The sequence below is a fragment of the Moschus berezovskii genome, chromosome 10 (genome assembly GCF_049115385.1).
Source record: "Moschus berezovskii isolate FMDL1 chromosome 10, NW_MosBer_1.0, whole genome shotgun sequence".
NCBI classification, from domain to species: Eukaryota; Metazoa; Chordata; class Mammalia; order Artiodactyla; family Moschidae; genus Moschus; species Moschus berezovskii.
In genome coordinates this window covers 29025786-29053692 of record NC_142469.1, presented here as the reverse complement: position 1 = coordinate 29053692, position 27907 = coordinate 29025786, and the positions used below count along the sequence as shown (strand labels likewise).

Sequence of the window (27907 nt, the reverse complement as noted above, 5' to 3'; positions counted from 1 at the left end):
CACAGCAAATTTCTCCCATACTTAGAGTAAAGAAGGATAATTTGCTTATAATAAGCATTTCCCTGATGGGCAGGCATCTAATTTAACATATTCTAGAAGCCTCCTGGAGCACTCTCCAGGGACAGAGACTGCAAGGCTCTCTGTTCCTTTGTCATGCTTTACAGTACCAGTATCTTTGAGAAGGGAAATTTTTTTATGTGTCTGGTGCCTTGATCTCTGCAGCTGCTACCCAGGGGACATTTCCTGGCTGCCTGGCTCTGGAGGCCAGGGAAGCTTGTGTTTTTGGTCCCATGAGGCCATAATAATTGGGGTCCCACAAAGGACTTGGGGTCCCACAAAGGACTTCATATCTGTCTGGCACCCTGATTATTGTGGCTCTGGTGACTAGTAGGACCTACACTTGTGGTTCTCATGAGACTATAAACCATGAAGAAAGAATTCTTAAACAAATACCACCCCCAGGTCACAAGAGGCAACAGGCCCAGGATCTCAGTCTTTCTGTGAAAGAGACCTATTAGTTAATCATCAGGGCTGCAGTCTGAAGGTCAGGTTTCTAATTAAGCAGTCCTTAATTAGGAGCTGACAGCAGTCCTTTCCAGGGATCACAGAGAATAGGTGCTGTCTTCATATTCTCCCTCTGCCATGCCCAGACCACCAGTGTCTACCAAAAAGGAGCTTTATATGCAGTTGGTGCCCTGGTTTTCACATCTGATTTTCACCCCAATTTTTGCAGCTATAACCCAAGCCCCTTGATTGCCTAGCTCTTGCACCCAGGTAAACTTGCATGGTTAAGTCCCACAGGACCATGATAATCAGAAAGATGGTTCTTGGCAAGCTGCCACAACTAGGGCCCTGTGCAGACAGCGATTGAGTCACAACCCATAGTCTTTCTGTGAAAGAGACCTCTTTGCTTGTCTCAGTTTGGCTTCAGGTTTGGCACACTTCTAGTGTCAAAACATAAATATAAGAACACCAGTTAAAGGAGTGACTCATTATTAGCTGCTCCCTTTGGCTCAAATATCCACATGGAATCTAACTTAGCTTGTAAGTTAGGCTGAACTACATAGAGCTACATGTCAATTGCTGATCAGTTGCTAAGTCATGTCTGACTCTTTGTGACCCCATGGACTGCAGCACACCAGGCTCCTCTGTCCTCCACTATCTCTCAATTTGCTCACATTCATACCCATTGAGTTAGTAATGCTATCTAATCATCTCATCCTCTGTCGCCCCCCTTCTCCTTTTGCCTTCAATCTTTCCCAGCATCAGGGTCTTTTCTAATGAATCAGCTCTTCACATCAGGTGGCCAAAGGATTGGAGCTTCAGCTTCAGCATCAGTCCTTCCAAAGAATATTCAAGGTTGATTTCCTTTAGGATTGACTGGTTTGATCTCCTTGCAGTCCAAGGGACTCCCAAGAGTCTTCTCCAGCACCACAATTTAAAAGCATCAGTTCTTTGGAGCTCAGCCTTCTTTATGGTTCAACTCTCACATCCATATGACTTCCAAAAAAACTATAGCTTTGACTATATGGACTCTTTGTTGGCAAAGTGCCTCTGCCTTTTAATACACTGTCTAGATTTGTCATAGTTTTCCTTCCAACGAGCAAGTGTCTTAATTTTCTCAAGTATCATGGTTACAGTCACCATCCATATTGATTTTAGAGCCTGAGAAAATAAAATCTATCACTGCTTTCACTTTTTACCCTTCTATTTGCCATGAAGTAATGGGACCAGCTGCCATGATCTTAGTGTTTTTTGAGTTTCAAGCCAGCTTTTTCACTGTCCTCATTTACCTTCATCAAGAGGCTCTTTAGTTTCTCTTTGCTTTCTGCCATTAGAGTGATATCACCTGCATATCTGAGGTTATTGATATTTCTTCTGGAAATCTTGATTCCAGTTTGTGAGTCATCCAGCCTGGCATTTGGCATGATATACCCTGCATAGAAGTTAAATAAGTAAGGGGATAATATATAGCCTTGTTGTACTCAAGTTGTTCCATGTCCAGTTCTAAATATTTCTCCTTGACCTGCATACAGGTTTCTCAGGATGAAAGTAAGGTGGTCTTGTATTCCCATCTATTTAAGAATTTTCCACAGTTTGTTGTGATCCACACAGTCAAAGGCTTTAACGTAGTCAATGAAGAAATAGATGTTTTTCTGTAATTCCCTCACTTTTTCTAAGATCCAGTGAATGTTGGCAATCAGATCTCTGGTTCTTCTGACTTTTCTAAATCCAGTTTGTACATCTTGAATTTCTCAGTTCACGAACTGCTGAAGCCTAGTTTGAAAGATTTTGAGCATAACTTTGCTAGCATGTGATATGAGTGCATTTGTACAGTAGTTTGAACATTCTTTGGTATTACCCTTCTTTGGGACTGGAATGAAAACTGACCTTTTCCAGTCCTGTGGCCACTACATAGGCCTAAAACCAGGACTCCAGCTTTCTCTGTGCCTTTCTACTACTGCCAAGGTCACATCTCTATCTGTTAACATGGGAAATTTAATTCAAGGTGAGGCAAGCAAAGGAAAGGCTATTCTATTCAACCTACCTCAAGCTTCCTACGAGTAGTGCTGTTCCCTTCCAAGAACAACCATAAACCTTTTCTTCACAGCCACACTGGAAGGAGACAACTATCCTAATAGAAAATAACCAAATAAAGGACTTCCCCACCCCATGAAATAGTGTCCTTGTTCTGGATTCATCCATGTCTATGGCCAACACCATAACATGAGGTAGACTGAAAGTATGAAGGACCAGCAGAGTCTGAATCATGGTACATTTGTGGAGATAATTGAATTTAGTTATAGAGGCTTGTTTGTGTATAAAGTTAAGACCATTGTTAATCTGGAATTTCCTAGCAACTGCCAATGGTAGCAGCTGAGTTTCCAGTCTCCATAGACTACAGTACCCATAAAGGAATTTTACACCTGACCCATAAGAATTTCTGGATCCCAGAGAGTCCCTTCTAAGAGGTTCAAAAGGAAAAGATCAGGGACCTGAAGAAACTACATGAAAATCACAGCAAAATGAGTCACAAAGTAGAGTGTGGACACTTAGAAGGGAAGTTGAGTTTTTACTTTCAAAAACGTTTCTGTGGAAAGAAAATGTCAAAGCCCAATAGGATTTAGTTACTTGCCATTATTTATGTGAAGAGAAAATTAAATAATATTAGTGAATACAAACTAAATGTATAACTGCAAAAGCCAAACATACATGACATAACCAAGGATAAATGCAGAGAATAATATGGTGGCAGTTTGTAAAACAAAAGACAAATAACTAGAGATAGTAATGTCTGGACTAATCTAGGTGTTTTAGGAAATCAACTATTAGCTGAACTTTCCAGGTAGCTAAGTGTATTTCTTTCAAAATCCAAAAATATTTCACTTTAATCATTTTCTCTAAATCATTTATGCAATTTCTTGACTTTTTAAGTGATAGTAACTCACATGATGCAATCTTTTATTTTAATTCACTTTACCTAATTCAAAATTACCTAACTCACTTTACCTAATTCAAAATTTACCTAACACAAAATTCCCCTTTAATCTCATCTAGCACACCAGGCTCCTTTGTCCATGGGATTTCCCAGGCAAGAATACTGGAGTGAGTCGCCATTTCCTTCTCCAAGGGATCTTCTTGACCCAGGGATCAAATTCACTTCTTCTGCATTGCAGGCAGATCCTTTACCATTGCACCATCTGGGAAGCCCCTTTAATCTCAGCAATATAATATAATTATTTTTAAAAGTTTTATCAACATATGTAGTAATTTTATGTTCCAGGCATTATTCTTAGTGTTTTTCACATATACTATATGCTTAATCCTTATAAAAGAATACAAAGATAATCTGTCCTTGTTTATCAGATGACTAAACTAAGACACTTGGGTTTAGTTTCATAATTTGCTCAAAGTAGGGCAACTAAAAAGCAACAAATCTGGAACCCAAACTCAGGAAACCTGTTTCCAAGTTTGTGAACATGGCTTCATGGCCTCTATGTTCTGTGTTTCCATTTCTTTTATTTCATTCCAATCTTTATTGACAAATAAGCTTCTTTTAAATAGCAGTGATCAATCAAATGTCTGTGTAATTCTATGATCACTTCTTCACTTAACACTGTTAACATTCCATATCTTTATATAGTTCTCATGAGTATAGTTTAAATGATTCAATAACATTCTATTGGGTTGATAGACCATCTTTCAGTAAACCTTTTCTTATTGTGGGACACAGATTTCTTCAGTTGTTATGGTATCACTTGTATTTGTTTGAAAGATTTTTGTGTCAAATTTCATGAATTTTTTGACCTCAAAGAAGATAATATTTGCCTGAAAAAGTTTTTTGTGTGTGTGTACTCCAAAATGTCATTAAAGAAACAGAAATTAAAATTATTTAACTTATTCTAGAAGACTCAAAGCCATTATTGCAAATTCCAATTATTTAACTATGATGTACCAGTGTTACCTTGGGAACTACTGAAAGGTGCAGGTTATCTTACATATACAAATTAAACAAAACACACACTGCTGTTCAAGTTTTGTCTGTTTTATGTAGATTCATTTTAGTCTCTTCTTTTGATACAAAGCTGACAGGACTCAATTTTATTTTTAGAGCACCTACGGTGGCTCAGAGGTTAAAGCGTCTGCCTCCAATGCGGGAGACCCGGGTTCGATCCCTGGGTCAGGAATATCCCCTGGAGAAGGAAACGGTAACCCACTCCAGTATTCTTGCCTGGAGAATCCCATGGACGGAGAAGCCTGGTAGGCTACAGTCCACGGGGTCACAGAGTCGGACACGACTGAGCGGTGGAACGAACGGATACTTCCTATATATGTTGCACATATAATATTTAATATTGTATAAACAATGACTAAGTGAGATCTGAGTGAAGGTAGTGCTCTTTTAGGATTGCAGTTTTGGATGTTGTCAAAAATATTTCAGCCACTTATAGTCTTTCAACAAATTTCTCTCCTTTGTTTCACACAGGCTAGAGTATTAGACTTCAGATCTACCCAAAGGGAGCTACTACCAAATTTCAGTAGTGGGAGAACAGACAAAATGGCATGGAGATAGGAGAAGATAAAAGAGTGAATTCACCGAGAGCTATGTTGATGTATAAAACATGCAAGTAAATAAAGATCCATTACCTAAAGGGTTTTCTCTTTAGGAATTTATAATTTAACTTTCGTTTGAGACTTGTGGTTAACTCCATAAACTAATGCATAAGAATACCATACTAACTAATAATAGCAACTATATTCAAGATGTACTTAAATATTTTTATTATTAGAATCCATTGTTTGCTGAACTATACAAGGTGGGGATATAAGCATATAGATGATGTATGTAACATGAAACCTGCTTTTGAAAATCCAAGTGTTTAGGTATAGCATGTGAAGCAATGTAAGGAAGCCTACAGATATCAATTAATAACTGTAATGATATGATTTCCAATGAGAAGACAATGTTAGTGACTTAATGTTAGTGATATGCTTATTACTATTATAGTTACATATTTATATTGAAATGTGACTCTCTGTAAGTTACTTTTGCATGTACAGTAGATCCTCTCTGAGGTTAAAAAAAAAGAAAAAAGTATGGAGTTTCTTAAATGTATAGAACACAGAAAATCTCAGTGAAGAAAAGAATGCTCATAATTCTCTGGGAACCCAGCAGATTTTTAAAGTCTGGGCCATGATGGATTACATTAGAATGTGGGGAGAGAAATACCATGCATTGTTGTGTAGTATTTTTCTTTTAACTATTCCTTTCCCATTTCTTTAATGTTCACCTTATATTAATAGTGACTAATATGATATAATCAACAGACTTGTAAATCCAAAGAGAAATTTGCAATGAATTTAAAGATTTGACTTCATCTGTAATTTCAGCAGATAAATAGAAAAGAGCTAGAGAATTGGGATAAAATTAAAGAAATATTGAAGTCAAATTTTATGCATTATGTCTTTACAGTTTTGCTGAAATATGAAAATATATACAAAAATACAAAAAACTTTGCTGTCAGCAAGAATGGATTAGCAAAAGAGAAACAACAAATTATTATAATCATCATCATCAAGATTCATGTGTTAAGTTCATATATTTTTATTGCATTGGTTTGGATGTGTTAAAAGCAAATTAAATAGGCATGGTCCCTATCCTACAGAAACTTGGGATTTAAGACAGGCTCCATTACCAAGACAAATGTAAGAGAAAAATAGACAAGCATATACATCTTAGAGAAAGGCATACATTAAGTAGATGAAAGAATAAATAAACTGAATCCTTCCTTTTGCTTGTAAGTTTGAGAGAAAGGAAAATGACACATTCTCAGATTTGAAGTTTAACCACCAGTTGTCACAGGAGTAACTCTGAGGATATACTTTTGCAGTAATGGCAGAAAATGACCTGAAAATACTGGTCTATGTCAGTCTATTATTCCTGGTCTATTCTGGTCGATTCCAGTCTATATCAGTCTATTTCAGTCTACTCCGGTCTGCTCCACTCTAAACTGGTCTAAACCAACATGGTCTATTCCAATCTAAACCAGTCTATTCTGATAAAAACCAATTTGATACAGTTTAAACTGCCCTGAGCCAGTTGGAACCAATCTGAATCAGATTTAACCATCTCCTCAAAGATGGTTTGAACCAGCCTGAATCTGTTTGAACTAGGCCAAACCAGTTTGAACTGGTCTGAGCTAGTCCAAACCAGTTTGAACCAGTCTAAATTGGTCTGAGCCAGTTTAAACTGGTCAGAACCTGTTTGAACTGGTCTGAGCTAGTTTGAGCCAGTCTGAACCAGTCTGAGCCACTTTGAACCAGTCTAAACCAATTTGAACTGGTCTGAACTGGTTTGAACCGGTCTGAGCAATTTTGTGGGTGTTCATTGGAAGGACTTATGTTGAAGCTGAAACTCCAATACTTTGGCCACCTGATGTGAAGAGCTGACTCATTTGAAAAGACCCTGATGCTGGGAAAGATTGAGGGTAAGAGGAGAAGGGGACGACAGAGGATGAGATGGTTGGATGGCATCACCGACTCAATGGACATCAATTTGGGTAAACTGTGGGAGTTGGTGATGGACCAGGAGGCCTGGTGTGCTGCGGTTCATGGGGTCGCAAAGGGTCGGATATGACTGAGCAACTGAACTGAACTGAGCCGGTTTGAACTGGTTTTGCCCAGTCTGAACTAGTTTAAATCAGTGTTCATTCAAAATCCATACTATTCTGATCCAACCAAGTTAAATTTTCAGAACAGACCATTCTAATAATTAAGTTAAAATTTCAATCATCCTCAAAGTTCCTTTTTTTATTTAAAATGCCTTCAGTAATAAAAAGACTGAATCTGGAAAATACAAGCATTCATAATTTAATATCCTTAAGTCAATTATTTAAAAAGTAGAAAGAAATAGCATAAATAATATGGCTCATTAATATATTAGCAATACAAAAAGTAGTTATAGTAGTTGAACAATGTTAAAATTTTTTAAAACACCCTTGGTGCTATTCACTGCTTCTTAGTGAAACACATTTGTATTGTTTATTTTTTTAATTTGCTTTTCATTCCCTGCTTTACAATTGAACATATGTTTGCAATTGTATTTAGCAAAATTCATGATCTTAACATTGTACACCAAAATCAATGTGCCTTTCTGGCACACAATACCCCATATTCAAACACTTTTCTAATGTTTGGGGTTTCTGTCTCAATTGACAATACTGAAAAATATGTATTAGCCAAGCAAACCCACTATCTCAAAGCCATGCTGAAAATTACCCCATGCTGTCAAAGCCAATTGAAATTCCCTCCTAGCCCAATTCTTAGCTTCACTTTGTATGTGAAATAGGAAAAGTTGGATTTGATTATAACCACATGCAGAAGGAATCAAGGAATCATATATAACTTATATATTTAATACCATAGATGATTTCCCTTTTAAAGAATTTGTCTTTCTTTTTCCATCATTTATCCCATCTCACCTCTTCCAAATAAGTCATTCATCAATACATGAGTAATTTAATCAGAGTTGTATGACACATTTTAAAAATCCTTGCTGCACCACATCATTCTCACCTTGGAGATAGAATAACCCTAATGGAAGAAATCTAAATCTCTTGCAGATCCAGTAATTTGAGGTTTTGCTCAATATCAGCCTATTTTCTATGATTTATTATGTTTATATACCAACTACAGTGGTCTTCTAACTATGGTACACAGTGGCTGTTAATACAGTTCTAACAAAAGGGCATGATTCCATCCTTGAAGTTCACTATAAAAGTAAATTTTCTTCTTTAAGAAAAAAATCAATGTTATTTCACACCAGAATGCAGAAGGGCTAAAACAAGGTTATAGACAAGATGAAGAAACATTACTAAAATATTACCCTGCCCCACTACTGATGGTGAGCACTACAAACTGCTGTTTAAAAGTTAGAGCCCATAAAAATCCCTGGCAAAACTTAAGAGACCAACAAAAAACAAAATAATGGCATTGGGGAAAATAAAGGCAGGTTGCTTGGAATAAACAACATGATTTCCATCTATGAAATCACTCGAGTCCACTGCATTTAACATTTATGAGCATCATCTAAAGGAGAAAACAGACTGTGTTCAAAGACGTCTAAGAGACCAATATAAGCTGTGCATCTCAGTTCACTGTTATTTACTGATGAAATATTCTAGAATTTTCATCAAGGCTTTGATGTAACTATTTCTTCCTAATTTTAGCTAGTGTGATTGAGACTCTGGTAGAATAAATGATGCATTCAGATAAGTCAGCACATTATTGTCAAGGAAGGAAATACATTGGGAGCTAATTTTCAGGCACTAGAATGACTTGAGATACTCAGCCATTCGGGGTGAGTAAAGTTTTGAATTCTAGTTTGAAGTACTTAGGCTTTTCATCATTTATACTTGCTTATTTGGAGAAGGAAATGGCAACCCACTCCAGTGTTCTTGCCTGGAGAATTCCAGAGACGGGGGAGCCTGGTGGGTTGCCATTTATGGGGTTGCATAGAGTCGGACACTACTGAAGCGACTTAGTAGCAGCAGCAGCAGCATGGGTGAAATATAAATTCAAGGGATAAAAGTACCTGTAAGACTGAGCAGACTCTCTCTTCCACTGCCACAACAATTGTGGAAAGAATTGTTAAGGAAGTGCCACATGATCAAGTTAGCCTGTGCTCCCAACCAGGGGGGTGGTTCTATGCTCCCACATGGAAGACAGCTGCCCTGGAAAGCTGCCTGTACCCTCAGCAGACCTTAAGAGAGAGAAAATAAATAAACCATTGTATATCAAGCCACTGGGATTTCAGTTTTTCTTGTTTCCAAACTATAATGTAACCTATCTTGACTGATATATCAACCACAGTTACAAAACTGTTCATACACTTCCATTAGCTTTCCAGTATTATTTTAGATTATATATATATATATATGTATATGTATGTATATATATATATATCATGTTTTCCATGTTATTTTGTAAATTATTCTCTACATATATAATAAATGAACATCTATATAATATATAATGAATATTTTCCAAGTTACTAAATATATTTTCCAAAACACTATTTTCAAGTTACAGAGCACTGAACTAATACCATACCATATTTTATCTAACCTTTCACTAATATTGAACAATTTTGCTAAATAGTGTTTTACTAGCTAACCTATTCCCAGCATTTTGTGTATATTTCTGACTATCTTCCTGGGATAATGTTTCCAAAATGGTAACACTGAATCAAAGCTTATTCATCTTAAAGGCTTTTGATACACATTGCCAAATTGCCCTTCAAAGTTTTTGTATGAATTTATAATTTTTCTGAGTATGCAATATATCATTGTCACTCCGCCCTTGATGACTCTGAAAATTATAGTTTCAAAAGTTGAAAACTTAGTATATAAAAACTATCTCACTTCTTATTTTAATTTGAAGGCAAAGTTATTACAAGTAGCTGATGTCAAAGAGAAGACCAGGAATTCAGGTCTTTTGAGAATGGAAGCATTTAATGCTATATATTTGACTCTCTATGTCTTTTGTCTCATTCTGAAAATGCTACTATGTGACCTTTCATCATCATTATTTTATAAGGGTCCTATAATCAAGATTGCTGGGAGAAATATCAATAACCTCAGATATGCAGATGACACTACCCTTATGGCAGAAAGTGAAGAGGAACTCAAAAGCCTCTTGATGAAAGTGAAAGAGGAGAGTGAAAAGGTTGGCTTGAAGCTCAACATTCAGAAAACAAAGATCATGGCATCTGGTCCCATCACTTCATGGGAAATAGATGGGGAAACAGAGGAAACAGTGTCAGACTTTATTTTTTTGAGTTCCAAAATCACCGCGGATGCTGATTGCAGCCATGAAATTAAAAGACGCTTACTCCTTGGAAGGAAAGTTATGACCAACCTTGATAGTATATTAAAAAGCAGAGACATTACTTTGCCAACAAAGGTCCATCTAGTCAAGGCTATGGTTTTTCCCATGGTCATATATGGATGTGAGAGTTGGACTGTGAAGAAGGCTGATCACCGAAAAATTGATGCTTTTGCACTGTGGTGCTGGAGAAGACTCTTGAGAGTCCCTTGGACTGCAAGGAGATCCAACCAGTCCATTCTAAAGGAGATCAATCCTGGGTGTTCACTGGAAGGACTGATGCTAAGGCCGAAACTCCAAATCTTTGGCCACCTCATGCGATGAGTTGACTCACTGGAAAAGACTCTGATGCTGGGAAGGATTGGGGGCAGGAGGAGACGGGGACGACAGAGAATGAGATGGCTGGATGGCATCACCGTCTCGATGGACATGAGTTTGAGTGAACTCCGGGAGCTGGTGATGGACAGGGAGGCCTGGCGTGCTGTGATTCATGGGGTCACAAAGAGTCGGACACGACTGAGCGACTGAACTGAACTGATAGATTCAATTTCATACTTGATCCCCAAATTTCATAGGACAGTTTCTAATTCTAACCTTTGAGGTTCTTTTTATTTGCTTTGTTGTTGTTGCTCAGGCCTTCAGTTTAGTTCAGTTCAGTTCAGTCGCTCAGTCGAGTCCGACTCTTTGCAACCCATGCTCAGGCCTTAAGTCATGTTCAACTCTCTGCAATCCCATGAACAGCAGCATGCCAGGCTTTCCTGTCCTTCACTATCTCCCAGAATTTGCTCACATTCATATCCATTGAGTGAGTGATGCTATCTAACCACCTTATCCTCTGCCGCCCCCTTCTCCTGCCTTCATTCTTTCTCAGCATCACAGTCTTGTCCAATGAGCCAGCTTTTTGCATCAGGTGGCCAAAAGATTGGAGCTTCAGCTTCAACATCAGTCCTCCAATGAATGTGCAAGGTTGCTTTCCTTTAGAGTTGACTGGTTTGATCTGCTTGCAATCCAAGGGACTCTCAAGCATCTTCTCCAACACCACAATTCAAAGGTATCAATTCTTTGGCTTGTATCCATATTATAGATTACCAGTTTTAGTAATTCATGGTCTGAGACTGATTTGCATAATTCAGTTTAATACTCTTGCCTAGAAAATCCCATGGATGGAGGAGCCTGGTAGGCTGCAGTCCGTGGGGTCGCTAAGGGTCGGACACGACTGAGCGACTTCACTTTCACTTTTCACTTTCACACATTGGAGAAGGAAATGGCAACCCACTCCAGTGTTCTTGCCTGGAGAATCCCAGGGACGGGGGAGCCTGGTGGGCTTCCATCTATGGGGTCACACAGAGTCGGACACGACTGAAGTGACTTAGCAGCAGCAGCAGCATTAATATATATATTTTTTGATTCAAATACACACTCATTATTTTCAAAGTTTTGTTTTCGTCTCACAAATGTGGTAGACATGATCAATCTGGCACAAAGTAGCCATTCTCTCTATTTTCTAAAGAGATTTTTGGAACTACAAAAGCTGGAAAGCTAAAATCCGTATTTCCAAGGTTAACTGGCAATTTCAAATGTAGATGTGAAATAGATCACACTGAAAATGTAAGATCCTTGATCCAAACTTCAAGATTGGGAAGGTGCAGGTAAAGCAGGGGACTTCTTATTTTGTCTCTTGCAGCTGGCAAGTAAGGACAAAGATGGTATTGCCTCGGTGCCAGGTCACTAAGCTTACAAGCACTTGCAATGGAGGCACGAGCAGCAGTCTCCTGACGCTGGATTACAACTCCAGGGTTGTTTTCTTGAACTTGACAGTTCAGGTGGAGTTTGCATTATTACCCACTTCTCTGATCACGGCAAAGGTAGCAGCAACCCTGCAGGTCCATTGAGCAGTGTGATTCTGGGAACCATAGCCCAGTTCCCTTCTCTTTCCAGCATTTTGTGTGAACTAAATTATCTGAGTCAAATGTCTTTTTGCTTTAAATAGCTAGACTTGGGAATTCCCTGGCTGTCCAGTGCCTAGGACACTGGGCTTCCAGTGCAGGAGGCATGGGTTTGATCCATGGTCCAAGAACTAAGATCCTGCATGCTACACCATCAAAAAAATAAATAGATAAATAAAATTAAATAATAATTTTTAAAATAAATAATTCTATATATAGTAATATGTATATGTCAATCCCAGTGTCCCAATTTATCCCTCCCCCTCTGTTTGTTTTCTATATCCGTAATTGTATTTCTGTTTTGTAGATAAATTTATCTGTACTCTCTTTTTAGTTTCACATATAAGTGATATCATGATATTTGTCTTCCTTTGTCTGACTAACTTAACCTATTTGTTTTTAAATAATTAGAAAGTATTGTATTGTATTGAAGTCTTCTTCAACAGTTGCAGGATTTTTTTTTATTTTCTCCTTGATTTATAATGTATTTTCTTTCATGGATTTTGATATTCTACTTGCTTTGTAAAAGTTTCATTTTGTTAGAATTTCATTGTATTTTGGTGTCTTTCACCTACTAAAAAATAACCACTTTGTTCACTTTAATGTTCTTCTTTTTCTTTAAACTCTTTCTCATCTGATACCTCTGGAGAAGGAAATGGCAACCCACTACAGTACTCTTTTTTTTTTTAATTGTAGGTTAATTACTTTACATTATTGGGAGAATCCCATGGGTGGAGGAGCCTGGTGGGCTGCAGTCCATGGGATCACTAAGAGTCGGACACGACTGAGCAACTTCACTTTCACTTTTCACTTTCTTGCATCGGAGAAGGAAATGACAACCCACTCCACTGTTCTTGCCTGGAGAATCCCAGGGACAGAGGAGCCTGGTAGGCTGCCGTCTATGGGCTCGCACAGAGTCGGACATGACTGAAGCTACTTAGCAGCAGCAGCAGCATCTGATACCAATATTTAGACTTGGAGCATCATTTTTATTGCATTTATTTGATATAAATTTGTTCATTTTTAATTTTAACCTCTGTACATGACTTTGATTTTATACATATATCAGTCTATTTCCAATGAAGAATTCATTGACTATCTGAGGTGAGCTGATAATGTATGAAGAAAATAAAAAGCAGGAACTTCAAATGGGTCCAACTTACAACCAGTTTAACTATTACTCAACCTTGAAAATATCAATCTAATCTAAGACAGAATCATTTAAGTAAATTGTCAAAGTATTATTATCAACATGTAACTTCTGTCTTTTGCCATGACATAAAATCTAACTCTGCCTTAAGACACAAAGTGCTGGTCACACTTAGTAAGGAAAAATAATCACGGCCCATGACAGGTAAACTTCCACATAAACAATGACTTTTTATATCAATGCAATTTCATAAAACTAACTTTATGAAGATATTTAAGCAACAATTAAGGACATATTGTGCTCATTTCACATTTTAGTAAAGTTATGCTCAAAATAGTTCAAGATAGGTTTCAGCAATGTGTGAACCAAGAACTTCCAGATATAAAACCTGGATTTAGAAAAGGCAGAGGAATCAGAGATCAAATTGCCAACATTTGCTAGATCATAGAGAAAGCAAGGGAATTCCAGAAAAACATCTACTTCTGCTTCATTGACTATGCCAAAGCCTTTGACTGTGTGGATCACAACTGTGGAAAATTCTTAAAGAGATGGGAATACCAGACCACTTTATCTATCTCCTGAGAAACCTGTATGCGGGTCAAGAAGCAACAGTTAGAACTGGACATGGAACAACAGACCAGTTCCAAATTGGGAAAAGAGTATGTCAAGCCTGTATATTGTCACCCTGCTTATCTAACTTGTATGCAGATTTCATCATGAGAAATATGCTAGGTTGGATGAATCACAAGCTGAAATTAAGATTGCCAGAAGAAATATCAACAACCTCAACTATGCAGATGATACTACTCTCAATAGCATAAAGTGAAGAGGAACCAAGGAGCCTCTTGATGTGGGTGAAAGAGAAGAGTGAAAAAGCTGGCTTGAAACTCAACATTCAGAAAATTAAGATCATGGCATCTGGTTCCATCACTTCACGGCAAATAGAAGGGGACAAAGTGGAAGCAGTGACAGATTTTATTTTCTTGGGCTCCAAAATCACTGCAGATTGTGACTGCAGCCATGAAATTAAAAGATGCTTGCTCCTTGGAAAGAAAGCTATGACAAACCTAGGCAGAGTATTAAAAACTAGAGACTAGAGAAATCAATTTGCTAACAAAGGTCCATACAGTCAAAGTTATGGTTTTTCAGTAGCCACGTATGTTGTGAGAGTTGGACCATAAAGAATGCTGAGAGCTGAAGAACTAATGCTTTTGAGTTGTGATGCTGGAGAAGACTCTAGAGAGTCCCTCAGACTGCAAGAAGACCAAATCAGTCAATCCTAAAGGAAATCAACCCTGAATATTGATTGGAAAGGTTGATGCTGAAGCTCCAATCCTTGCGCCACTTGATGCAAAGAACTGACTCATTGGACAAGACCTTGACGCTGGGAAAGATTGAAGGCAAAAGGAGAAGGAGTTGGCAGAGGATTAGATGGTTAGATAGCATCACCAACGAACATGAGTTTTCACAAACTCTGGGAGTGACAAGGAAGCCTGGTGTGTTGCAGTACATCGGGTAGCATAGTTGGACACAACTTAGCGACAGAACAACAGCAAGGAATTTTTAAAACATTATATCTGAATTTAGAAAATACACACATATAAATGTAGAAGTGACTCTGATAAGCAGCACTTACAGAATGTTGCCTTAACATAAGGTAAATCAGCTTTGATTAGCCAAGTTTCCATTACAATTATTGTCTTAATTGCCCATTTTGAGATTAATCATGTAGGGCACTCTTGCTCCTAGTTAATCTATGCCTGAAAAGGAGTGAAAAGAATATAGAAAAGGAACTCAGATCATGTTAGTTTTCTATTGCTGCAAACAAATTACCACAATCTTAGAGACTTAAGACAACACCCACTTACTGTCTCACAGTATCTGTAGGTCAGAAGTCCAGGCACAATGCAGCTGGGGTCTCTGCTGGGGTCTAACACGGATGTAACCAAGATTTTGGCCTAGGCTGTGTTCCCATCTGGGGCTCAGAGTCCTCTTCCAAGCTCATTCAGGTTGTTGGCAGAACTTGGTCTCTTGCAGCTGTAAGACTGGGGTCCCCAGGGACTGATCTCAGATTTTAGAGGCAACCCTCAGATCCTAGCCACGTGGCCCTGTCACAATACGGCAGCTTCTTTAAAGCCAGCAGGAAAATGTCCCTCCACACAGCACAACCTAATCAAGGGAGTAAAAACCCATCATATTCATAGGTCTTCTCCATTCTCCAGGTCGTGCAGGTTGTGTGTGCCAACAGAAGGAAATTAGGGGGCCACCTTAGATTCTGCCTACCCCACGACGGTTACAGGGAGATTTTTCATGCAGTGTCAAAAGCATGGCCTATTGTGTATCAAATGAATGTGTAGAAGACAAGTCTATGACCTGAAGAACAGGAATTGAGTCCTTAACAAAAATAGATATGAAACAACTCAGGAAAAATACACAAAGGAATCAAGCATTTTAAAGTAGAATTTAGCTACAAGGTAATAGGATAGATTTTTTTTTCTTAAAATTGGGAAATTAGCATTTAAACAATTGTTTTATTATTTTTGAAGTGAAATTGTAATGTTATTGATTATAAATATACCGCTCAGTGATACCACAAACAGTCAATGTGGAATGCTCTGTGACACACCAGATGGGGAATACAATTCAGACCATCTCCTCATCTTCAGGTTCCTATCCTCAACAAAGACCTGAGACTGGTTGAAATGACCTGAAAGACCATAGTTTTAAACTATGCTGCAAAGTGAAATATTAACAGTAATCCACTAACAACTCAACTCAGTAAACAGTAAATATCTTGAGAGAGAAACAACTCATTACACTCAGTTAAATAATTTTAAATGATTGTTTTATAAGTCTAATTTGTTTCCTTTGTTTCACTTGCTTTTTTTTTTTATTTTAAAGTGAATCGAGAGACTGGGATTGACATATATACACTACTGTATATAAAATGGGCTTTCCTAGTGGCTCAGTGGTAGAGAATCCACTTGCCAAAGCCAGACACATGGGTTTGATCCCTGGGGTCAAGAAAATGCCCTGGAGAAGGAAATGGCAACCCACTCCAGTATTCTTGCCTAGGAAATCCTATGGACAGAGGAGCTTGGCAGACTACAGTCCATGGGGTTGCAATAGAGTCAGACATGACTTAGAGACTAAAAGCCAGTAACAACATAGAAAATAAGTAACTAATAAGAACTTACTGTATAGCACTGGGAACTGTACTCAGTACTCTGTGGTGACCTAAATTGGGAAGGAAATCTAAAAAGAGTGGACATATATATATATATATATATATATATATAGGTATAACTGATTCACTTTGCTATTTAGCAGAAACTAACACAACATATGGAGAAGGCACTGGCACCCCACTCCAGTACTCTTGCCTGGAAAATCCCATGGATGGAGGAGCCTGGTGGGCTGCAATCCATGGGGTCGCTAAGAGTCGGACTGAGCGACTTCACTTTCACTTTTCACTTTCATGCATTGGAGAAGGAAATGGCAACCCACTCCAGTGTTCTTGACTGGAGAATCCCAGGGACAGCGAAGCCTGATGGGCTGCCGTCTATGGGGTCGCACACAGTTGGACATGACTGAAGCAACTTAGCAGCCTCAGCAGCAGCAACACAACATATTAAAACACCTATACTACAATAAAATTTAATTTGCAAAGGTAAAATATCATAGGTTGTTACCCTGATTCCTATATTACCATAACGTATTTTCAATAAAACCCTGAAGGTTAAAGATCATTTTGTCTCTTAAACAACATCACAATCTCTTTTTGGATGACATAATCTTTATAATAATTTAAATATTTTCTAGGTAATTATTAATTTCCAATATTTAGACTTTGCTTTCTAATTTCTAGATATGGGAAAGTGTGTTCTAAAGCATAATTTGCTTTAATCGTCTTTTCCCATATACTCTATTTGCTAAAACCATAAAACCAAAATATTTTTAAAAGCTGAAAGAAATTCCCTACATTTGACAGTGTATTAGCATATCAAATGACTTCTGCTTTTATTAAAAGAAAATTAAGACATTGAAATACAGAGTAATATAAAACTGAACATATGCACAAAATTTCCACCAGAAAGGATATAAAACAAAATGTTAAATCTGTATGTATAATATGGTATGTTATGCTTCAGTTTCCATAGCAACTTCTTTGACAGATGTTAACAGGGATATTGCTGTGAAATATAAAATAGCATAAAACAAAGTTATGCACATTTTCAATCAGTGCTTAGCTTACTACACACAGAAGAGCAGAAGCTAAACCACATGATATTACTATTCTAAACAAAGATGGTGACAGGTCTGAGAGGTTTACACTACAGCATTAACAAGCTCTATATTGGAGATAAATCATTCAAATATCCAATTGCATAGCTCTTATAAAGGCATTAATAATCAGGACAAGGAATTTTGATGAAAAAACAATTCTTTCTATAAGCAGAGTATTGTCTACACTGTAGTCCTGTAAGGATATTTTTTCCTATGAGCACAGCATCACTGTCACTGTTAAATGGGTAATTAGCTTAATATCTTGCTCTGTTTGGTACAGATGAACCTATTTCCAGGGCAGGAATAGAGACCCAGAAGTAGAAAACAGACATGTGGACGTGAGTGTGGGGGAAGGGAAGGTGGGATGAATTAGGAGATTAGGATTGAATATATACGCTACCATGTGTAAAATAGACAGCTAGTGGGAACATGCTCTAAAGCACAGGATGCTCAGCTCAGTGCTCTGTGATGACCTAGATGGGTGGGGGAAGGGGGAAGTGGAAGGGAGGCCCAAGAAGAAGGGGATGTTTGTATACACACAGGGGATTCACTTTGCTGTACGGCAGAAACTAACACAACAGTGTAAAGCGATTATACTCCAATAAAAAATTGAGCTCCTTTTGCTATAACAAGATAGAAATCCAATTCAAAACGACTTCAATACAAAGGAATATTTTCTTAACTAGAAAATCTAAAAAACAGGACTGTCTTTAAGTTTCTCTTTTATTTTCTCTTGGACGTTCATTGCTCAACATATCTCACTCTATTAAGGTCACAGACGATCTTCACATTGCAAGCCAATAACAAATTTTTGGCTTTATATTATGTCACGTATCAGCACCATTTGTCCTAATCATTCATTACAGCTTGAATCCCTTTCTTTGCTTATCTGCCTAGATACTGGTACAGCAAATTAGTTTTTTTTTGTTTTGTCTTCCAAAATATTCAGATTATTTAACACATTGGACCAAATCTTCTAAACGTTTTCCATGTCACTCAGAACAAAAGAATGAGCCTTCAAGCCCTCTGTACACATTCAGGTCATTATGACAGAAACAATTTCAGTGTGGATGAAGGCAAAGCGAAGTTCAAGGAAGATTTACTGGGATGAAAGGGAAATAAACTAAATAATGCTTTCAAATAGTTATCATAGAGAAAGAAACAATTTAGGATTTTAAAAATATTTTATGTAATGTTTTTATATACATATAAGATGATGTATAAACATAGCCTAAATAAGTACCCTACATTAAATTTAACTTATTCCTTAAATAGATAATATTTTGTATAATACAAAGCCATAAACCTTTTTAAAAAGCATTCAGTTATACAGAATTTTATTATGCATAATCCTTGGTTTTAGACATATTCTTGCCACTGATCTATTTAATAAATTAGTCCTTTTCCCCTAAATTCTTAAATTTATGAGTGTATTCCCTCATTATGATTTTAATGGCTTCAGGATCTATAGTAAATAACACCCATGTCATTCTTGATATTATTTTCATTTTCTCTCTTTCAATCCTTGTCAGTCTCTCGAGAGGTTTATCAATTATGCTGCTTTTCTTCAGAGTCAGCTTTCTGTTTTATTGACTTTTCTCTGTCATTTTCCTATTTTCAATAGATTTCTGCTCTTTTCTTTATTATTCAGTAATAAAGAGTCAGTATTTCACCATTAAGCATAACATTAAGCTGTAAGTTTTTCATAGATAATCTTTATCAAATTGAAACTGTTCAATTCCAAATTTTTAAGTGCATTATCAGGAATGGATGTTGAACTTTTCAAATACTTTTTATGTCTCTCCTGATATGATCATATTTCTTTTCCTCTTTTGTTTGTTAATGTTGTGCATTACTTTAGCACAAACAAATCAAAACCTCAGGCCTGTCTTCAAACTAGCGTATTCTTTTCAGAGTCTTCAAAATTGAGTGGTGTAAATTTAGATTAGGATCTCCTTTCCCTGTATCATTTCCTCAGAGCATTTAGAGACATTCTCATAAGTGTTTTTTTTTAATTCCTTTAAGTATTTCCATGTATCTGACACTTGGCAAGGTGACACTGGTAGGTAGGAAGGCTATGAAAGGGACCAGTGACGATAAAGAAAGATGGTTCTATTTTGAGTGTCATTTTTCTTAAGCTTTAAAGCACTATTATTTAGTTAGAGCAAAAGGAGTACTGATGAGATTCAAATTAAGTTTGTGAAATAGGCAAAATAACTAAAGCAGTATCACATATGATATAAAAAATACCATCGTATAGATTCATGTGTGTTGAACTTTGGTTTCTCTGAAATGGGTAAATGTTTTTGATGCTGAATATAAGAGTTTTTCAAAAGGAATGATCAGAGGACATAAGCTGCTTCAGGAGTAATTTAGTTTTTCTGATGTGATCTTAATAGTCAAATAATTATATGTTGAAAATGTTAAACAAATTGTCTTTTAGCATGAAAGATCCCACAAAATGGTTATCTTTGATAGACAAATAAGTAAAAGATAAAATTAATTCAATGATATACTTAAATTCCACATATACACACCTACTCAAAAATATCAAATATAATATGATAAACAACTGAAGTGTATATTGTGTGATTTAGGTAGTTTTAAATCTATAACTAGTAGCCAAATAATGTAAGTGTTTTCATTAATCTATATTTCTAAGTTTACTTTGGAATTTGTTTGCCTTTGTTGTTATGTATTTGGGGAGCCAATGAAGTCTTAGAAGAGTATTGATACCTTATCTGTTCTCTTCAGTAGCAATAGACAATTTTTTTCATGCACAAGTGACAGACTGGAATTGCTTCTCTTTAGGTTATTATTGTTCTACTCAGATTTTCTTTTTCAACAAGCCCATATTACCTGCAGAAGAAAGACCAAAATGATGAATTCTATATCTAAGGCCCCTCAGAATCTGCTACTAAACAACATTTCCTATCCTAATTTTCAAGTTTTTTCAGTTAATAACTCAACATTCTAGCCAAATTGGAAGACATTGAATCTTTTGAGAACTTTAAATTTTCACAGCTTGGTGACCTTGATCCTGTGTTCTCTCTTCCTGGAAATCATTTATGCTCATTATTTTATGCCAAAACTCTATCTAGATTGCAGATAATAGCTCAAACAACACATCATCCAAAAACCTTCAAATTGTAGAACCAAATAAAGTCTAATATTTAAAGAAATTCTGAATAACTCTCTGAGTGATAGGTTAATTTTCATACTTAAGTAGGCACTTGAGAAATCTGTATGCAGGTAAGGAAGCAACAGTTAGAAGTGGATATGGTCCACAGTCTGGTTCCAAATAGGAAAAGGAGTACATCAAGGCTGTATATTGGCACCCTCCTTATTGAACTTATATGCAGAGTACATCGTGAGAAACACTGGGCTGGATGAAGCACAAACTGGAATCAAGATTGCCGGGAGAAATATCAATAACCTCAGATATGCAGATAACACCACCTTTACGGTGGAAAGTGAAGAACTAAGGATCCTCTTGATGAAGGTGAAAGAGGAGATTTTGGCTTAAAGCTCAACATTCAGAAAACTAAGATCATGGCATCTGGTCCCATCACTTCATGGCAAATAGATGGGGAAACAATGGAAACGGTGGCAGACTTTATTTGGAGGGGCTCCAAAATCAGTGTAGATGGTGACTGCAGCCATGAAATGAAAAGACACTTGCTCCTTGGAAGGAAAGTTATGACCAACCTAGATAGCATATTAAAAAGCAGAGATATTACTTTGCCAACAAAGGTCCGTCTAATCAAAGCTATGGTTTTTCCAGTAGTCATGTATGGACGTGAGAGTTGGACTATAAAGAAAGCTGAGCACTGAAGAATTGATCCTTTTGAACTGGGTGTTGGAGAAGACTCTTGAGAGTCCCTTGGATAGCAAGGAGATCCAACCAGTCCATCCTAGAGGAAATCAGTCCTGAATATTCATTGGAAGGACTGATGCTGAAACTGAAATGCCAATACTTTGGCCACCTGATGCGAAGAACTGACTTGTTGAAAAAGACCCTGATGCTGGGAAAGATTGAAGGTGGGAAGAGAAGGGGATGACAGAGGATGAGATGGCTGGATGGCATCACCAACTCAATGGACATGAGTTTGAGTAAACTCCGGGAGTTGGTGATGGACAGGGAGGCCTGGCGTGCTGCAGTCTGCGGAGTCTCAAAGAATTGGACACGACTGAGTGACTGAACTGAACTGAACTGACTGATGATTCTGTGTGGTCATGATTATAGTATTAATTGATGAGGCCCTGATTTTGCTATAGTGTGCTTTCTAGTAAAAGATACATACTCAAGCTTTGTCAGGAAGATTACAGACACACACATTGATAGATGTAGAGTGAAAATTTAAATTTTCTCATTTTCAGTATAGTTTAAATGAATAATTAAGAATATATTTTCCTTGCTTATATGATTTTATGTGATATTAGATGGTCTATCTTAGAACATAGGTTTTAGTGTCATTCTTTTGGAGGGTCTAGCAAGAAAGCCTATGTCTACATCTGCAGTATAAATACCTTACTGCCATTTTCACAGCTGATTTTTCCAGATACCATGGACATCACAATTTAGGCAACCAAGCTTTAGAAAAGGCTAAGTTTTACTCTAATTACTCCTGTGTGCCTGTGACAGGCATGGGTTGATTCTGGTGATACTGCACCTTGAAACAACACAGAGGCTTTCACTTTCACCAACATGGGTGATAATATCAACCTTAGTGTTTTCTTGAGACACAAATGTTACAACAATCTTATCACTAATTGGTATTCTAATAGTAAAAATTATATCTGATCTCAGCTTCCCAAATGTAGACTTTCTAAAGCACAAAATATCAAGCTTATTCAAACTTGAAATTCTAAATTTTTTCCATATTAATATGTCTTTGATATATATCACAAAAAAGATGAATTCATTTCATATTCATACAATTTGCTGCATTCTATTATTAAGGACTTTCCAAGTGGCTCAGTGGTAAAAGACTCCATCTGCCAAAGCAGGAGATGCAGGAGGAGCAGGTTTGATCCCTGGTTGGGAAGATCCTCTGGAGAAAGAAATGGCAACCCTCCCCAGTATTCTTGTCTGGAAAATCCCATGGACAGAGGAGCCTGGCAATCTATAGTCCATAGGATCTCCAAGAGTCAGAAACAACTGAGCACATCACACACACAGTTATTATTAAATGAGTCTAGTAATGCTAGTTAGGGCTTCCCAGGTGGCATCAGTGATAAAGATCCTACCTGCCAATGCAGGAGATGCAAGAGAGGCATCTTCGATCCCTGGGTCAGGAAGATCCCCCGGAGGAGGGCATGACAACCCGCTCTAGTATTCTTGCCTGGAGAATCCCATGAAAAAAGGAGCCTGGGGGACACAGCCCATAGGGTAGCAAAGAGTCAGACACAACTGAAGTGACTTAGCATGCAATGCTAATTATGTCATCTGACCAGAATTTCTGAAAGTTTGATTTATATACAGTGAGGAACTATTTAAGTAAAGTTTGGTAGAAAGGATCTTCAGACACATATAGTTCAATAGTCAGGGAGTAGTCAGATACAACTGATTAAAATTTAAGTCACTGTCATCCAAAATAAACCATAATTAGTACTTTGATAATACAAGTATCTTTGATATAGCACTAATTTGTTCTGTACATGATACTGCATCCTATTGCCTACTTGGCAAAGTCTTTGCATCTTGGTATTTTCATACCTAAACTTTTTGTAAGCTTTCCTCGATTATGCATGTATGCACACAGACACACACAAATGCATATACTTCATTTGGGGATATTTCTCTTCAATTTCATATCTGGTATATAACTCTATCCATCCAGTTACTCCACTGACAGATAACCCTAGTTAGATATTTACATCCCACATGCTCCTTTATGCTGCTTATCATTGTGTTGCCAGTATCTTCTACCTCCGTGTCTGATACACAATAGATGATAAACTCTTAGCAAATGAGAGAATCTGTCCCTTTTACGTTATTTTTTTCTTTTTTTAAATAATTCACCATGTCACCACTAGTAACTTACCACCTCGGTGCAAAACGAAAGCCTACTCTAACCACTGAAACCTCAAGTCTTTTGTCCTTTTTCACCTTATTCATACTGGCAAATACTCATTTTAAGTTGACAGTACTAACCACCACCTAGTGGCTAGGATGGGGAACTCTATGGTTTGATGTATGCTACCTGGCACCTTTTAAGAGATTGGGGAGGTCCACAGACTTGGAAATAGAGGTTATCAATGACAGCAAAAACAGCAAGTAAAGCCCAGCAGAATCCAACCTAGGCTCTGGATAGCCTTGCTCCTCGACCCTCTTGTCCTGGGTTTAGACCATTTAATCCTCCTTTACGATGTCTGCATACAACAGTGAGGGACCCAATACCAGACTTCCCAGGTTCAAGTCTTATATCTCCCATTTCCCCTCTGAATGATCTTAGACAGCTATTTAATCTCCCTATGTAATAGTTGTCTTATCTATAAAACTGGGATAATAATATTATTATATGGGTCTTCATGATGGTTCTATCCACACTGAGGTTCTTTGACAAATAGCTACAATAACTCATGTGAAGAAATGAACACAGTGCCTGGCACTTAATTACAGCTCAATATTGAGTATGGCTTTTTTTGAGCTAGTTCATCTTCCTGGCTGGAACTGAAACCACCCTTGATTATACTCATTATACTCAGTGCAGTTTCTCTCCAGTTCAGGTTCTGGTTTCCATTTTCTTCTTTGTCTGCGCTGGTATCTGCTTCTGTCTTCCTGGCCCCATCCCTTTGTAAGTCCAACGCTTGACTCCTCATGGTGATGCTGAAAAACAGGCCCATGCTCAGTCATGTCCGACTCTTTGAGACCCCCATGGACTATAGCCTGCTAGGTTCCTCTGTCCATGGAATTTTCCAGGCAGGAGTACTAGAGTGGGTTGCCATTGCCTTCTCTAGGGGATCTTCCTGACCCAAGAATAGAAACTGTGTCTCCTGCACTGCAGGCAGATTCTTCTCCACTGAGCCAAAGACAAACATCTCCTCCCCAAAATCTACTTCTTTGCTGAGAAGATGTGTGCCTTCAGTGAAGTTGAAGTTCTTCAGTTCTTGTATTTTCATTTATATGACAATAGAGATAATTGCATCTTGGATAACTTTCCTTGTTTGTTAATTTCATTTTGATCACTTTTCCATTTTTATATATCTCCCATTGCATACTCTGTTTCTTCAGAGGGAAAAAAAAATCATCATCTCTTTCTTCTACTCTTTTCTTCTGTGGTATTGTCACGAGGAATAACACAGATGTGGATCTGTGGAACATTACAGGAACCAAGGAAAGAGAAAAGTCAAAAATTTTAAAGCAGACTTTCCTAACAGTCCAGTAATTAAGACTCTGTTCTTCTACTGCAAAGGGTACAGGTTTGATCCCTGGTTGGGGAACTAAGATCCCACATACCACGAGGTACAGTCAAAAAATACCAAAACAAACTTCCTTAAAAAAAAGTTTTTACATAAAATTAGGCTTAAATCATATGAATGCTATTAATCTCTAAAGACCTTGAAAATGTCCATAAATCCACCTAAAAACCTGCACAAACTTGCCATTTTCTAGCTTCTCATCTGACTGAAATACACTTTTCTTCAAGCTCCAATCTATGAAGAAATATTTTTAAACATTTCCTATATAATTTTATTGTGACAAACTGAAAACATTTTCTATAAATGTTTATACTTCAAGCATATGTTTTATTTTATAAAGTGGGCATTTGTACTAATCCTGAAAACCTAACCACCACCATGAATACTGGTATCATAGGATAATGTAGACCAAATGAATTTATGGTACTCAATTCATTTCGAAGTTAGGAACTGGATATAAGAAGAAAGAATATGATATCCAAGTTGAATTATTCTGCTTGGCATGTCCTCCTGTTATCTAAGTTATTGAGTAATTTGATCTTAGTTGTTTTTTTTCTTCTCCTTGGTGAAACAACTATGCTTTGAAATTTAAAATAATCAGAACAGTATAATCAGATACATTTTACTCAGATTCCATCAAATATATCCTAAATATATTACCTGGTGATGACAGTCTTTTGTTCAGTGGGCTGTTAACAGTATGTTGAACAGTGGAAACATCACTCGTGGTGATATTATATTTCTCAGTAACAGGTCAGATGGTGGGAATTTCCTGGTTTGTTACCCTCACTCAAGTAAGATAACTTGTTCTCAAATATTTGGATGAAGGTGCAATCTCTTTTGATAACAGCAGCTGTACAGATATAAGGTCTCATTCAGTTGGTTCCATTCTCAAACTGGACATTCTTCTACAAATTAGGTTAAAAGATGAAAGAATAGATGCCAGTCCCATTTCCTTCTGATTTTGGTCTGTCATGGTTCCCTATTTTCCCCTGGTTTACTCAGAATGCACTGGCAAGTGACCCCAGAGTAGACACAGAGAAATCAGTCAGAGGTCTGCTCAGATTGCAATAGATAAGACTTGCCGACTTACAATCCAGGCTTCTTGGCTTATGACTCTTACTTTTTAATATAATATAGAATCTGAAATTTTTATTTTGTGATTTAGATTTATTTATTATTTGATCCTAGATAAATTGCTAAAATCATGAAAGGAAAGAAATCCTCAATGCTAGAACTAACAGAATCTTTGTATTATACAAGATGGCTATCAGAAATGGGTTTTAGTTATAAGGTTTCTGTGATGTTAGATATTTTTAAGTGTCAGAATTTTGCATCCAAGGTCCATACTGTAGAAATGTAAGAAGGAATCTGACATTTAAGTGACTATTCTTTTAATATCTAGTGTGGGGGGGGGGATCTTTTCTGAAGTGCTGGTTCTAGGTTCTCCAGATTCTATCAGGTCTTATTAATTCACTGCCTAAAATTTGAAGATTTATTAAAAATGTTATTCTTTCCTAAAATTACAAAAGGAAATGAGTTGATTTACCTGGAGATCTCTCATTACTCTTGGGGGAAAAAAATCCATTAAATTTACACCTGCTTTAGAAATATTCAAGTTCATACATTCATGACACATGTGTTCATTCAAAACAATTTTTTTCTAATTGTCTGTCAAACTGTGCAAGTGTTAAAAGTAGGCTGAGTCTCACTCACAAGGAGGGAAATAACACAAAAACATGTGATGGAACCAGACAATTATAAATCAACACAGATGTAAGAATAGGATAATATAAAGCAGTAATCTCAACACAGTATTCATTTCCAGAAAACAAACTACAGAAGGAAAGTTAAGCTGTATCCAGGTCAACATTGGACCATGTGAGAATTTAAGGAAGCTGGCAAAGGGGATATAAGAAAAGGAGGTCATGAATTGTATGACAATGCAACGAGTGCGTGAAATACAAAACCAACATGCTATATGCACGACAAAAATGAAAGAGTAGTTAAAGTAAGAGTCCATTAATTAATACAGAGTCCCTCAAAATGAAGTCCCATTTGTCTCAGAACAACTAGAGATGTTTTCATTATAATCAAGAGAGAAAATATTTCATTACCTTGAATGTTATAGATTACTTCTTACAATATAATATAAAAAAATTTTAATCTGGTGAATGTTCTGAAAAACTTAGGTAGGTGAGGGTTCTTTACTATGCTATATAAAATCTAATACTTAAAAAAAAAGACACAAATAGTTAATCCTGGAGATTAAATTTTAAGACATAAAACTAAATGCAAGAGAAATATTTTAGAACATTGTGAAAGTTAAGGGAGCAATAAAGAGCAATAATGAATCAAACAAATAGAACTCCTACCAAGATGAAGCACACTGCCATTACTTTTTTGGGTGTGATAGTATTAACTGACTAACTTAAAATAGTTCTAAACAGCTGATGAAAAAGTTACTTGGGATTCAGAGTTTTCCAGAACAGAAGTTAGTAAAAACTCTGTTTCAATAGAAAGCGATGTAAACATCCAGAGGAGCCGTTCTCATTAGAGCCCAGGGAAATGCAACATGTCATAGGAAAGTTCCCTAATTCTTCATTTGATTTAAAGTGCCACTATTTAAAATATTGATTTCTCAACAAAAGTTGTTATTTCCATTTATTTTTTTGTAGAAGGCTCCCTTGAAGACATTTAATCCCCATCACCC

General features: G+C 37.0%; 1 long non-coding RNA gene across 1 annotated transcript in view; it reads right to left on the bottom strand.

The window, feature by feature from the left end:
• Window positions 1–603: 603 nt before the first annotated feature.
• The window catches only part of LOC129560684 (uncharacterized), an 80853-nt gene continuing 53549 nt past the window's right edge, over window positions 604–27907 (bottom strand). Inside the window, exon 3 of the long non-coding RNA XR_016038392.1 lies at window positions 604–9262. This is a non-coding gene — a long non-coding RNA (uncharacterized LOC129560684). The remainder of the gene's footprint in view (window positions 9263–27907) is intronic.